This window comes from Ursus arctos, unplaced genomic scaffold (genome assembly GCF_023065955.2).
Source record: "Ursus arctos isolate Adak ecotype North America unplaced genomic scaffold, UrsArc2.0 scaffold_6, whole genome shotgun sequence".
NCBI lineage: Eukaryota > Metazoa > Chordata > Mammalia > Carnivora > Ursidae > Ursus > Ursus arctos.
The window spans coordinates 26,741,734-26,756,633 of NW_026623078.1; the positions used below are offsets into that span (position 1 = coordinate 26,741,734).

At 43.6% G+C, this 14,900-nt stretch overlaps 1 protein-coding gene across 11 annotated transcripts in view; it reads left to right on the forward strand.

The window, feature by feature from the left end:
- SULF1 (sulfatase 1) overlaps window positions 1-14,900 on the forward strand; it is a 169,473-nt gene that overhangs the window by 17,641 nt on the left and 136,932 nt on the right. For 7 of the 11 annotated variants that reach the window (XM_048212461.2, XM_057307730.1, XM_048212462.2 and 4 more), the window contains exon 2: window positions 14,303-14,397. The exons of 1 other annotated variant lie outside the window; for it this stretch is intronic. The gene's annotated coding sequence lies outside the window, so the exon portion shown is untranslated. Of the gene's footprint in view, window positions 1-5,588; window positions 6,020-14,302; window positions 14,398-14,900 lie in introns of those variants that run through there. 3 more of the 11 variants (XM_026495923.4, XM_044382799.3, XM_026495926.4) reach the window with 2 other exon arrangements.

Here is a 14,900-nt window from a genome sequence, read left to right on the forward strand (position 1 = left end):
CCCCGTCATTAATTACGTGAAAGCGGTTTACTTTTTCCTGCAATTTACACCTTTTTTTCCCGCAGACTAATTAAATCTCCAACTCTGGTAAAGTGCTTCTTCCCACAATTTACTAGGTTTTTTGGTAAAAAGCTAAATGAAGTTTGGCTGTGAAGCTGGTGAGGAAGAGAAGACTGAGCTTCCAATAAAAACTTGCTAACTGGTGTGCAACCCTGTGCCCATTAAGGGTGGAACGACTCCTCCAGAATACAGACTGGTCTGTACGTTGCTTCTTAAGGGCCGGCCGAAGTGCTCATCTCTGAGACCTGCCTGGCGGGCTTATGCCCAAGCCAGCCTGGAGAGGGCGGGAAACAACCCCCCAGGAAAACACTATTGGTGATTTCGAATCTAGGGCATCGCGGTGCACGTGCTGCTCCATGTTTTCTGTACGGCATTATCGCTGTTGCAAAGAAGCGAGACATACACATGCTTACTTAATGTGTTTTCCTTTGATTTACATGCCCTTGCTTCTTAAATCATTTCCAGAAATCCTTCGGAAATGTGAAATAAATGTGTTATCTTTTCCTCCAACAGAATGTCAGATCGCTTCTTGAAAGATCCTTTCCAAATGCTTTAGTTCAAACCAATTTTAACAAACTTGAATATATACACCATAATTAGGAAGCCAATTTATTCAGTTAATTTGCATCAGTCTAAATAATTTTTCCTGACAGATGACTTCCGTTCTAAGTACCAAGTACTTTTTAATCCTAGTCAGGTTATTGCTAAGGATAAATGATTTCACATTTCTCATAAAGATGCCAGTCATTAAGAATATTAACGCAAATTCCTTCCCCTTGAATAGAAATGAGCTGTTATGTTAGCAATGTTGCTGCGTCAGCTTTTCTATTGTCAAATACAACAAATGATGAGAAAATCAATTTACTCTTTAGAATTAGTCAAGTGAGGAATCCTTTGAAGTGGGGGTGCAGGGTTTTGCCCGGGTTCTATAATCACATAAAAGCGGGTACTGTATATATGTTGGTAAAATGTTGTGAAATTTAATGAGGACTATTTGCGGCCATAGACCTTCCAGACAGAATCTATCTCTGAAAAAGAATTCCCCACTCCTAAAATAGAGGTTTGATGAGCAGCAGATGTGGTTTAAATGAACCCTTGTTCAACTGAACTAAGAATATATTTTGATCCGTGTGAGGCCCAGGCCAGAAAAGGGGGCATTGGGGGGGGGGTGACTTTAGCACAGCCTCGGCATTAGGCTTGGTTGTGGAGTTTGATTATATTTGTTTGCCCCATAAAGTTTCTCTTGTAAGGCAGAATGCAAATGAGCTTTTAGTGACTACTTTCTAATAGTCAGTGGAGGCCATACATGCTGCTTACGAAACAATTTACACTTTTACTTCGTAGTCTTAAGAATGCACGGAGGAAAGAAATTCAATGGGTAGCCATAACCTTTAGAGTGATCTATGCCCTGGCAATGATTTGCAAGTTCCACAACTTTGTTTCTCCACCCATAAAGGGAAGATTAGATCGTTGTTCAAGAATGACAAGCATTTAATATTTGGAAATGACTAAATAATGAAGCGCCTGGATTCTATAGAAATGCTGAGGAGAAAAGAAGATTAATTTCAAGCCGAAATCTAGTACAAACATGACCTTCCTATTGTAAATCTCATGAATAGGAAAAGAAATTACATCTAAAGCTTTGTTTCTAGGGCTCAGAATTTGGAAATATATTAATACTGGAATGTTTCTGATGCGGAGAAAGAAGATCTGTTTATTATAATCTCTTGTCTGTGGAGATGAGAAAAATTCTTTCTGCTACATTTTACAGAAAGAATGCAGTTAGTAAAGATTTAAATGACAGGAACGGTAGGGTCATCTTTTTATTCTTTTGCCTTTAGGCAGGGCTAAACTTAAGTCATCTCAGGAAAGAGAACAGTACTGTTGCTCCCGAAAACCTCCAGGTGAGAATGATAAAGATTAAAACGAGCAGATGGGAAAGCTCTAGGGCCTCAAAATTAATAAAGGTCGGTTCTGGCCGACATAATTTCAGTTAAAATTCATTCCTATTTGCAAATAGCCTGACACTTAGCAACACTCCAAAGGAAGTGATGTTTGGCAGTAGTTCTCTGAAAATTCCATTTAGTATTCGTGTTCATGCCTGGTCATTGTTTTGTTCACCTCCTCTTCACCCTGACGGTGAGGAAAGTCCTGACCTAAGGTTCGAGAATGGCCAAACACGGGACATCCGACACTGCGCACATGGGATCAACAGCGTATTGTCCATCACATACACTCACAGCCCAGGGGAGGAAGACACTGCACGCCTGTGGAGTCACACAGAGGTTGCATTCGGGAACAGAGTGAACAAGAAAGGGCTGCAGGCTTTGTAGTAACAAGAGGGTGAGGTGTACCTTGATTCCCAGGGCGGGATACAGTTGGCTTGTTTCAGTGACTGTGTGGCCTGGCCAGGAAGTGAAACTTACTAGGTTGACGACCAGGTGGAGTGCAGCTGGTCCGGAAGCAAGGAAGCTGGCCAGGTGGGGAGCCTTTCCCACTCGGGAGGGAAGGGAGTTCACTTTCCCTTGGCTATATTTGGCCCCTCTAAGAGTAATGTCTTTGCCGCACATACTGTGTCTCATGTGAAGAGAGTTGCTTCTGACTGGATTAATAAATATGGAGATGCAAACGGTTTTCTAGTGAGAGTATTCTCAGGCCAAGCCTATATAATTAGCGAGATGATTCATGAAGAAGTATCCTTTGCTACTCACTGATTTGAATGAAAAGAGGAAGAGAGCCCGAAATCATCCAGACAAATTACATATTTAATTCCTCACTTGATTTTAATTTGTCACAAGGCGAATGTTGACTAACTTGAGACTTAGAGCCAAACGGCCGAGAATGGTCTAGCTCGCTGAAGTGAAGGTGTTTCTGCCTTCCACTTGTCATGAAGAATTCCATCAGGAAACACAGTCAGGTCAAACTATCTCTCGCTTTCCCTGCTACTTAACAACTGGGAAGATAAAGGATATGGGGAGACCAATGGTTTCAGGTGAAGCTTGGACATCTGATGTTAATGCTGGGCCTGTTTATAAAATCTTGGGCAAGGTATTTAATCTCTGTGGCCCCCAAGTTCTATACTGTTTCATGAGGAAGTTAAACTAGGTCAAGAGTTTTAAAACACTTCTTTAGTAGCAAAACCTTCATTTCAAACAAAACTTAAAGTCACTCTGTAAAAGAGAAATGAAGCTTTTTGTTTGAGTCCAATGAGAGTAGCCCCAGCCCAATTGACCTGGTCTCTCCCTCACATTTCCTCCTGCCCAGTTCCTCCCCAAAGATTCCTAAATCACTTCCTCAAGAGCCTAGGGTCCCTAAGAATCCAGTCTGAAAACCAGCAGACGAGCTACTCTCTCAAGTTCCTGCCAGCTTTCCGCAGAATGGAAAAATTGTAGGCTGTGTAGTCAGATAGACATGGGTTCAAATCTTCCTCCTGTCTCACTCCCTTAGCTGTGTTACCAGTTTCTCCATCTGAAAAGTGAAGATAAAAATCGCTCTCTTTTCAGACAAGTGCTACATTAAGAATGCATGTAAAGCATCTAGCCAGTGCCTGGAACCTCGGAGGGCCTCATAAATGGTAGCTATAATAAACATTACGGCTCCTACCTGAGCAGGACAAAGTAAGGAAAGATCCTATCCATGAACTACTAAATTGGAATGAGACCTCTGTCATTCCTGCAGCCAAAACCCCAAGAACTTGAGGCTATCATTTCTCTTTAGAACCTGAATTGGTTTTTATTGTTCCAAGCTAGTGGAGGCGGGAACATTCTTCTAATTGACTGAACATTTTGTATGTGTTGGAGAGTGTGTACTGTGTAGACACTCCCCAAGTCTCTTAAATGACACCAAGGTCAGTCCAACCACCACAGATGGAATTTAAAGCACGTTGTTTTCACCAAAGAATAACAGGGGAAATGTTATTAAGAGCACTTTAGTACGAAGCCACAAGAAATGCAGTACCTGGCAGCTCACGGTCTGTTTCACCCCGTATCATAAAACAATTCACCAGAGAGCTGTTGTTCGTTCGTTCGTGGACCTGCTGTTGTGATAGGCTGCGTTCTTTCAGTAGTGGAGGGGTTCCCCCATAAAATGCATCCCAGAAGTCTGATTTCTGAAAAATCTCACCTTTGGGGGATTTTCCTGGCATTCTATTAAGTAAGCTCCACTTTATAGGTGCTCTAAACGTGCAGTAGCAGAGGCTCAGTAGACGCCTCCCCCATCTGGTTATCCTCACGAACTTACATCCCAGAGGAAGCTGACTCAAGTCAAGTTTGGATGCTCCCCTCCCCGTTTTATGAAACTTTCATTTTCTTTTTAAAATTTATGAAAATTTCCAAACATACACAAAAGTAAAGGATATCACACACTGTAAGCCTATGGCCCGGCGCCATGATCAATAAATACTCCACCCTGCCGCAGCGTTCACCTGAGCCTGCGGGTGTTAGCCTGGGCCCCTTGCACTCCGGGGCTGGCGGCCCAGGTAAGATCAGGTCCAGCGGCCGGCAGTTAAATCCAGTACACACTCATTAAGTGCGGGCTTGGCGCAGGCCCCCTTGTGCGCTGGGCAGTCCTGGGGAACCACGTAAGGCGCGGAGAACCTATGAAGGCGCACAGCACAGGAGGAATGACAGCAGAGAAGCAGAAGCAGCAGAGACAAAAGAGGGGAGATTTGGGAAGGATTTTGTGGGGAAGTCGGGAGTTAACTAAGCTTTGAAGGAAACGGGTGTGCAGACATTCCAGGCTGAGGAGGAGGATGTGAGTAAGGCTAGGAAGCCAAGGAACTGAAAGGCCATCTTTAGAGTATGATTCATATTCTAATGTGCTGGGGTAGGTGAGGCCGAGGGCGGCCTGGGAAGTTGGTAATGAGTGCGGAGACACGTGGAAGTTTTGAATACCAGGATGAGAAATTTCCTCAGGGGTTGGGGGAGTCGGGGAGCCATGCCGGGAACCGGGCAGAATCAACCATCTCAAGGAAAGAGGAGGTAGCGAAGTTGGGGAGGGAGGGAAGCAGGAAGGACTGATGCTCGGGGTGAATCACAACTTTCTCAGACCCGAGCTTGGGCGGGGGGGGGGGGCGGTGGAGAACCCTCTGGCCCCGTCCATCGCTCCCACAGAGGAAGGCGTGAGACCCCTGGAGACCCCCAGCTCCAGGACGCAAATAGAGGGTTGAGCCCCGGCTCGGGGAACTCCCTGCAAACCATCGCTGGCCCGACGAGAGCCCGGGAAGAAAGAGACGCCCAGAAGCACCTGGTCTGAGTCTCAGAAACATCAGGGTTTACTAAGCACTTGGTCTCTGGAACGCCTGCCTTTCCAAATACCACATCTTCCTGAGGCACTCCGTCCCGCCACAGGCGGCTACCGTGCCGGCCTCGGGGAGGGGAGCCCGGCGCGCCCGCCCTCCGCGGAGCCTGCCCCCGGGGCCGGCCGGCCCGCTGCGGCTCCCTGTTTGTTTGCCGACGTTTGCATACACGTCTTGGGTTGCCTGCCTTGTTTTTTTTTTTTTTTTTCTTTCCAGTCAGTTCAGCAGTGTCCCGAAATTCACCCCCAGTGGAACTTCAGCCTCTGCTCCTCCTCTTCTTGGAACTGCCTTTTGTTTGTCTGGCAGCCTTGGTTCTATGGGGGTGTGCGATGATAATAGTACGCGGGCTTATATAACCCTCTTCATCTTGCAAGCACTTCGCAGACGGTCCCTAATGAATCTGCGGGCCGCCGAAAGGCCGGGCGGCTGTAGCGGCGGCCAGCGAACCCCCAGCCCGCGCGCCGAGGCCAGAGGGGAGGGCGGTGCGGGTCAGAGGCCAGGCCTCCCTGGCTCCCCGCGCCTCGGAGGTCAGGGCAGATAAGGAACAATGCCTCTCGGCCTGGGGAGGAGGAAGGAAGTCCCGCTGCCACCTTATCTCTGCTCCTCTGCCTGCTCCCAGTTCCCAGAGCTGGTTCTCTAGAGAAGATTTGGAAGGCGGCTTTCGTAAGTATGATGCTCTGCTTTTTCTTTAAAAAGGAAGGAAACAAACTTTCCTTACTGCCCTTGTCCACTTCATATTATCTATTCGTTAGAAGCATTTCCCTCGCTCGGATGCTTAGGTGATGGAAAGTGTGTTTCTGGCCAAAGTCCTCCACCCAGTTGGGTCCCTCCTAAAAGTAATAGGAGGGGAAAGGGGTGTGGGAAGATAATTCACTTAACAAAAGAGCACCCAGGCCAGGTGCTGAAATGTGCCCACTTTGTCCGCGTCGTGGTCAGGTCTGACTGGACTACGCACATCTCTTCACCCTGGTTATTCACCTGGTTTGTTAGACAACAGAAAGGATGGCAGGACTTGAATCTTCGGTTTCCCTGTGTGCAGTCTCCCAGTTTCAGACAAATAGAATTGTTGGAAGTTTCTTTCCACACTATGAAATAAATCCCATCTTTCGGTGTGGCCTTGAAACTTGCACGGGCTTGTATACTCTACAAAACACTGTAAGTCTAGTGGACATGTGAATTGTTATTAAGTTTTCCACTGCCTAGCTGAAGGCTCTAAATATTAAAGGAACGTGGATGCTAACTTCGTAAGCCCCGGCAACAACCAAAGCTCTTGCCCCTAAACTGCGTTTTCGTAAAGAATGCTGAATTAACAGAGTAGTTTTCTCAGGGATGATGCTCATTGTGTTGAGAACTTGTCTTTAGCAAAAAGTGAATTTAAAACCTGAGAATAACAGAAAGACACAGTTTCTGAACTTATTTCAGTTCCGTTTTGGGTATTTGTACAACTTGCATTTACAAAACCATGATGATAACTTGGGGCACTATGGGATATAGAAAATTACTGTCTACTCGGGTAAGAAAACTAAGAAATATAAATTGACAAGCCCTCTCACTTTTAATGCTGTAAGTGCTCTGATAAATCCACTCAGCTTGATTGTCTTTATCTTTAGATAAGCAGATGTGAAAACCACATATAATGGGTATGTATAAATGTGTGTGTTTATACATACAAATATATGTAAGAGTTCAGGATAATTAAATATATATTTACACATACATATACTCTTACTTTTCTGGTATCTATATGGTTTTCAGAATTTTACATGTTATAATATCCAAAATGGGCCAAGTGGAAAGATTTCATATCAAATTTCAGAATGCAATAGAGCTCTTTATTCAGCAAACATAGGAAACATTATAAAATTGTGTCTATTTTAAAGAATCTCTTTAAATGACATTTCCACTTAGAATTCTCTGTGGCTTCCAAGAAATTCTAAGGCGTAATTAAAGTTGAACATGAGACTGGATTCTAGTTGCTTTTACCCCTGAATTTAAAAGTGATCTGTCAACACTAAATTCTATATGCTAGCTAATTTAATTACAAAGATCAGCCGCATAATCTCAACATTAGCTTCAAAGGCATAATCAGTCATAGTAGAAAGAATACAAACCATGATGGGGTCCAGATTTGAGGCTTGCTTTTGCCATTACCTGGTTATATGACCAGAAGCAAGATCTTTAAGATTTGCAGCCTCAGGTTTCACATTTATAAAACGTGACCAGTACTACTTACCCCGAAGACAGGATTGTTGAAAGGACTGAAAGGAGATAATATATGTGAACTACCTAGCATGGTGTCTGAAAATAACAGCGTTTCGGTCTGTTTTAGGGCTTTTCCATTTACTCTATATCTTCATCTTTGATTCAGTTCATTTATTGAGCATCTACTATGTGTTACATGCTACACTAAGCACTAGTGATGCAAAGGTGAATAAGATTAATATCCCGCCCTGGAAGAGTTTATAATCTGAGACGACCGTTCAAAACAATGGATAATTTTCTTAACAGCGTACTACCTGCAAAAACAGAAGTGTGTTTAAGATTAAGTGACAGAATTGAAGCCAGAGGGTGATTTCTGCCTAGTGTCAGTCAAGGGAACTTGCACAAAGATGACAGTGATTGTGTGAGTCTTAAAGGTGTGGATGGACCTTGCAGAAGAGGAGAGCTGGAGAGGAGAACATGCGAGAAAGCCTGGGGTCAGAAGCCGATTTCAGTTGGTGCCTAATCATGAATATTCTGGTGCCTCGTGCTGTGTTTAGACCTATTACTCTAGTAAAACTCAAACTCATGCATGGACCAGCTCGTGATCTTCAAAAAGTCTGCTTCATAGATTCATATCGATAAAAAAAGCTTGGGCCGAAATGTAAACCAACTGCATCATTAAGACACTGTTGGGTTTAATAGACAATGTATATGTTTGTAGCAAAGCCATCCCAGTGATGGAAGCATGGCAACACCAGCTCCTTAACTCACCAGCACCCGCACTGTCAGAATCACTCTTTAATCAATGGGAGTCAATCTGCATGGAGCAAGAAGGCAGAGAGTAGATATGATTTTTGTCGTAGGAAGGTTTTACATAGAGTATCTGGTATCCAGTACGCAGTGGGGGTGGGCAAAAGCCAAGGGGGTTGACAATGCCATAAACTAGGAGACCAGTTCAAAGTGTACAGTGAGAAATGCTGAGGTCCTGAGCAATGTAGGTGGACCGTAGGGCACAGATTCCAGAAATATTTAGAAGGTAAGACATTCTCGACTTGGGGGCTGAATGGGAGAATGAAAGGAAAGGGAAGGGTCTGTATTAGTTTTGGGCTCAACTGGGTAGCTAAGATGGAATACCCTAAAACAGAAGGAGGCACAATTTTATAACAGAAAATTGAGTTAGTGAGGGGGGAGGGATGTTGAGTTCAAGTGTCGGTAAGAAGGTAGACTGCAACATTGAGTTAAAAAATCAAAAAAGTGTTTTAAAAAGTATAAAACTGCCAGATTTGGGGGGAGGCGATTTTAAGCTCTCCCTCTTGTGCTTGATGCCCCCAAGAAATGTCAATATCTGGGCTTAGTGGGCTCTGAGCTTTCATCTTGCATCCCTGCTGTTGAGCGGATTGTTTTTCCATTAACTTTTCAACAGGAAGGCCATGTCTAGGGCAGTCTTGCCAATAGCCAAGCATCCCCTTAAAAAGACTAATTTGAACTTCCTCTGAGCCTTCAGCAATTAGGAGAGACTAGGAAAAAAGATCTGTGGGCTAGTAGAATACTTACTGAGGAAGAACACATATTCACAAAGAATATTTAATCATGAAGAAGCAGCCCTTCCTTAGCAGACTTTTCCACTCACTGCCCATGAATTAGGGGATGCACTCTGAGACTAGAGAAAAGGAGGTCATTTCTAAAACTAAGGAAAAGCTGGTGATTTCCCACCTGGCCACTCCTTAGCCTACAACCATCTCCTCCTTCCATGTGACCGGCAAGCTCTTCCCGTATGCTTGAACTGTGCGTCATTGCAAAGGAATTGGGGGGATAGCATTGGAGAAGTTTTAAAAGATGACCGCTGGAAGAATTTTCACAGTTAGAATGAATAGAAAACAATCTGATAGCAGACAGGAAGCTGTGACTTTTGAAATCTTTGAGGTCTGATTACTTGATAACCTTAGTTTTCTTATACCTTTCACCCTTTCTGCACTCAGCGCTTAAACTTCTATGGCAAAGCCTTGATTGGATTTCCTGCATTTCAGAGTGCCTTCCCCACCTGAACACTTCAGAGCAAATACCATTTATTATGAAAGGGGCTTAGCCCCGGACTTCATGACTCGTCACACAAAGTTGCATAATATTTCTTTCTGGTAGGCAAACTCTATCAACATATTTTATTTAAGAAGCTATTTCCACTTGTAAATAGAAAAAGATTTCTTGCTCATCAGAAAGATAATATTTGGTTATAAGCTGAATTCCACCCGGCTTCTGATGGTTCACTTCAAAATTCCCCAAACTTCAGAAATTATTTTGGGCTTTTGAAATCATGAAAAAAGGTTTCTATTTTTACCAAAATGTTTCCGCCATAAAAAAAAAAAAGAAAAGTTCCAAAAAGGAACAGTTACTATATCAGTTATACAAAATAATCACCATATATATATATTTTAAAATAAGATGGACTGGCATCATGGGAAAGTTTATTATTTAAAGAAGGAGAGGGATATATTTGGGGGAATTCCCATTAGCACAATAGAAAGCATGAGGAATATACTGAGCTTCCATATATGGTGCTGGCCATTCTGCATGTAGGTTACTCAAGCCATTTAAAGGCTTGGCTCCGTAAGCCAGGGCTACACTCTTCACAGTCTTTTTGGGTTTGCTGACATAATGATTTACTCCAGGCTGGGTGCTGCCTGAGCCACTGTGCTCTCCTGCCCAGTGTTTGAAGAGCGGGACAGGGTGCAGCTGTGCGGGCCCCCAGGCACCTGAGTGCAGAAGATTGCTGAACTGTGCTTCGTTTCTGTGCTGTTCGGAAAGCTGGACGCTCCCCAACTCTCTCTTGGGTTTGGCTTCCTGTTCACATGTTTTCTGGTCTCATGTCATTGTGCATGAAGTAATAGTCCCACATGCGAGCACCGTCCACAATGGCAAGATTTGTGTGGTTCAGTGCAAGTTTTCTAACGAGGACATTTTGGACCTTCCAGCAACTCCTTAGGGAAAGCAGTTTGGAACTATGACTACTTTCCAAGGCAGAACAAGCAAAGACAGAGTGCACTTCTGCAGCAAGACCAAATGCCACTTTTAGGAGAAATTAAAGGACAACTGCTGAAGAAAACTACACGTTTACCTTACACATCTATCTCCATGCACATGTGTGTACGGTGTAGGAAAACGCCTGCAATTCACAGTTTAAAAACATCAGTTACTATTGCAGCGTTTCACTATGAATGGTGCTAGTGTTTTCCACCGAGGACTGTTATTTTAATGGCATTTCTCTGCAGCAAAAGCTGATGAGTTTATGAAGTTTGGGAGCCAGGAAATGCAGCTCAGTTTCTGAACAACTGAAAGCCAAGAGAGTTAAGTTCAATCACCTCCCTGCTTTGTAGCATGGATTCATAAGTGCTAAGTACAAGAGCGCTAATAGAGAGAGAGAGAAGCCAAACCGAACTTTTGAAGTACAGCTCCTAAACTACCAAACTCAGCTCCCAGTATATTATCAGCAGGTGAAATTCTGGGGCACAGCCGCATTTATTTGTGGCTGTTTATGTCAAATTAATAGGCATAGATGCCAACATTTTATAGAATTTTAGAGCAAAAAGGGATCTTGGATGTCCCCCAATCTTATCTGTGTCTTTTACGTACAGAGGAACTGAGATGCATAGGAGTGCTTGCTTTCTTGCGCGCGCTCTCTCTCTCTTTCTCTCCCCACACACGTTTGCGCAAGACACATCTGAGTCTTGTGCTGAGTCGTTGCTTACAGAAAATATCATAAATCTGGCTTAAAAAAAGAACGGGCAAAATGACCCAGAGCCAGGCCAGTGATTGCCTGCTTCAGTCAAGTTTGTGTGGCCCAGGTTCGGCGCCGTGGGGACCGACAATTTATCCTTACCAGCGGCCCCATTATGCTGAGAGTAGGAGATGCACACGAAGCCCCGGGGAAAACCCTCACGCTTAGCAATCCTAAAACCCGATCGAGAGATGAGCCTTCACCCATGTAGACAGCAGTGACAGCAATGGGGACCGTATAACTAAATGCTACATTGCGTGGCACGGACTTTGGGTGTTGGAGTGCTGGTGAGAGAAATGAAAATGGAGGTTGTCAGGAAACATCAGGATTTCAGCTGATCCCAGAGGGGTGCTTAGAATGTGAATAGGTGGCGGGGAATATGGCGGATCTTTCTAAGTAAAGAACAGCAGAAATGAAAGTATAAAGAGAATCTCATAGGGGTCAAGGGAGGGGGCAGAAGGAATGGGGGGACCCTGAGGAAGCCAGGCTGGTGGGTACTTCCCTATAGCATTTCCCAACTGGACCAACGAACCATGGAGCTCCCAGTATTTCCATATATTATTATCTACTAAAATGTTACTGAAATATGTACCCTAAAAAACATAGGTGTAAATCACTTGAATTATATTTATATGCCTATACATCCTCAATAATAACATTATATTTTATCATTGAAAATCCAAGAGAAATTGCTGATTAAATAGGAACAAAACCATAAACCAATAATATTCTCTTTAATGATAATTTTCCTTGCCAGATGATGCCGTTTTGCTAAAATTAAAGAATAAATTTGTTTTAACCATGTTCATTCATGAAACTGTAAAAAAAATTTTTTAATAAAAAATCTCTATTGCACAGTTAGTACTATTTATAATGAATTGTTACAAGAGGTGCGTGTGAAGGAGGACAGGATCCAGGGGGCACCTCTGCTCGGGTCCAGGTTAGGGAGGGGAGAACCTGATGGCTCAGCCAGCCTATCTCCTGGCTCTATTCTGGCCAATACAACTTCACACAGCACCACTGGAAGCGTATGCCTCTCGTGGGCACGTACTTATCAGCTAGGTAGTCAGGCTGCCTCTGTTCTTCCTCTAATAGCCTAAAGCAATTAAGTTGTTACGTTATTCTCCCACACGTTATCATCTTAACGATGACAAATCAGAGCCCTCGTTTATAAAATTTATGAAAACTCTGATCTCGTTCCATGAAAATACCTTTTGATTGCACATTACCACTGCAAGGGCAGTTGTATCTTTATTACAGGTTTAAAAAAAGTTAACGCAAGTAATGATGATGGCCAGTGTTTATGGTGTGCTTACGATGGGTCACAAATCCTTCTAAATTTTTTACGTGGTTCGCTATCATGTCATTTTCACATCAACCCTATGATCTTCAGTCCCCATTTTTCAGAGGCTTCTGAGGCACAGAGAAATTCATTAGCTCGCTCAAGGTCACAAAGCCAGTGAGCGCTGTAGCCTGGAGTTCAGGCATCCAGTTCCAGGGTCTGCTACCCCCAGGAGCATATTCAGAATGATTGCAAAAAGAGTGTTCTTTGGCATTAGGCTATGCCAACGTGCCCACAGTCAGATACTTAGAGCCGTAAACATTTACTTTGGGAGATGGCAAGGTGTCATGCGTAATTATAAAGATAAACATTTCCATGTCCTCCAGGAACATATTTAAAAAGTGGACATCTGTGTGATGCTTATAATAATTTGTAATATTTGTAATATTATCAGAGACATGGGAACAGAGAATGTAAAAGTTTTCCGAGAGCTCAGCAACCTCCCAGGATGGGAAGCACAGGGCAGCAGTCAAAAGGCCAACTGGGTTGGGCGTGCCAGATGACAGAGGGTGGCGTAGATGGGTGGAGGAGCTGAGCTTCTGTCAGGAATGGAAAGGGACATGATAAGGTTGGCGTGGGAGGAAGGGTCCTGCAACAACAGGCCAGCCAGAGGGAGGCCCTGCTGCAGCAATCTTGCTATAAGAATGAAGCTTCCAGAGCAGAGTAAAAAGGTCTTGCTACTGTCTACATTTAACCTGAATCACCAGGGCCAGAAGAGATTCCAGGTCTATTGTACTGAGGGAAATAATCTATGCCCATTACCTCTGAGAGTCCCCTCCGTGCATACCAACAGACACTTGTTTTCACCAGTGAAGAGGTAAGAAAGCTCCAAATGAAATGTTCTAGTATTTACATGGGCAAGAGAAATACTTTTTAAAGGTAAAGGAAATTTGGGGTTGTTAAAGTGTGTGGATTGCTTTCCTATTCTTTCATATTTCTGATAGCTTATATTTTCTCATAAGATATACATATTATATATTTTCTATTTCCTCTTCTATACTATATGCCTTCTAATGTGTGCATGTTAAAAAGTGCTATTCACGGCGGCAAGATTGCATCATCAGATACTGCCTTAATCTGAGTGTTTCCTCTTATTCGAAGTAGCTAAATTGATTTTAGTTACTTTCATTTTTCAACGGCCATAAATGCAAAATAGAAACAAATTTAACCACTTGTAAGTGCTTACTTTGCTACTCATCAAATAATAGCTTGCAGCAGCTTGACGAGATTTTCTGAATCGGCACATTTTCCTTCCAAACAGGTCTCATAACCTGAAATTTGATGTCGCTCAACTTTTAAACTTGGAAGGCTTTGTAAACTTTTAAAAAGAAACTCGTCTTTATTAGTTTTAGGAAATCCAGTCAAAGAATAATATGAAATGAATCTAAGGGAAAGTCTTTCCCTTGATGAAGAGAGAGACGAATGGAACCTCCTACAAAAGCACTGAATTGCCCACCGTATTTCAAAGTCTCTCGCAAATGATTGTAAGAAAAGCAGTGTGGATAAAATTTGGAGACTATTATGCCTAATGATGTTCCCCTTTGAAGTGTGTGAAAGGGCACCATCTGACAGATGAGAGAAACCACTGATAAAATGCAACTGAGGGCACATTTGCTCTCCTCCATTGTAGGTGCTGACGGCCACCCACCACCGTCTGAAGAAGACGATTTTGGCAGATGACATGCGGGTTCTCCAAGACAGAGTAATTGCAGAAAATCTTCAAAGGTACTTGTATCAAACATGTTTCTCTTGCTTAATTAAACCAAGGCGCTAATTAAACCCGAGCACCCCATGTCACTTGAAGAGGGACTGTTCCGTGGATGGGGAGTTGTAGGAAACCGGGCAGCCTTGCACCTTCCCCTAGCATTTTCATCCTTCCTGGCTGAGAGAGCTAAAAGGGGCCTTGAATGCGGTAGAGGCGTTGCATGAAATTCGTCTTCAGGAATGGCAAAAGAACCGTCCGAACAATGAGCATCTGAAAAATCAGGGGCGCCCAGCTGGCTCAGTCAGTAGAGCCTGGGACTCTTGATCTTGGGGTTGTGGGTTTGAGCCCCACGTTGGGTGTAAAGAACTTTATTGACATGTCATGAGCTGTTCAGGAAGCTCAGGGGAATTAGAGGCACAGCGAATGGCAGGCCATCTTCACCCAGCCATCCACAGTCTCAGGTGAAAACTACAGATGTCACCTGTCTTGTTCATTGCTTTGCCTTCACAGTGTCTTGCCTTGG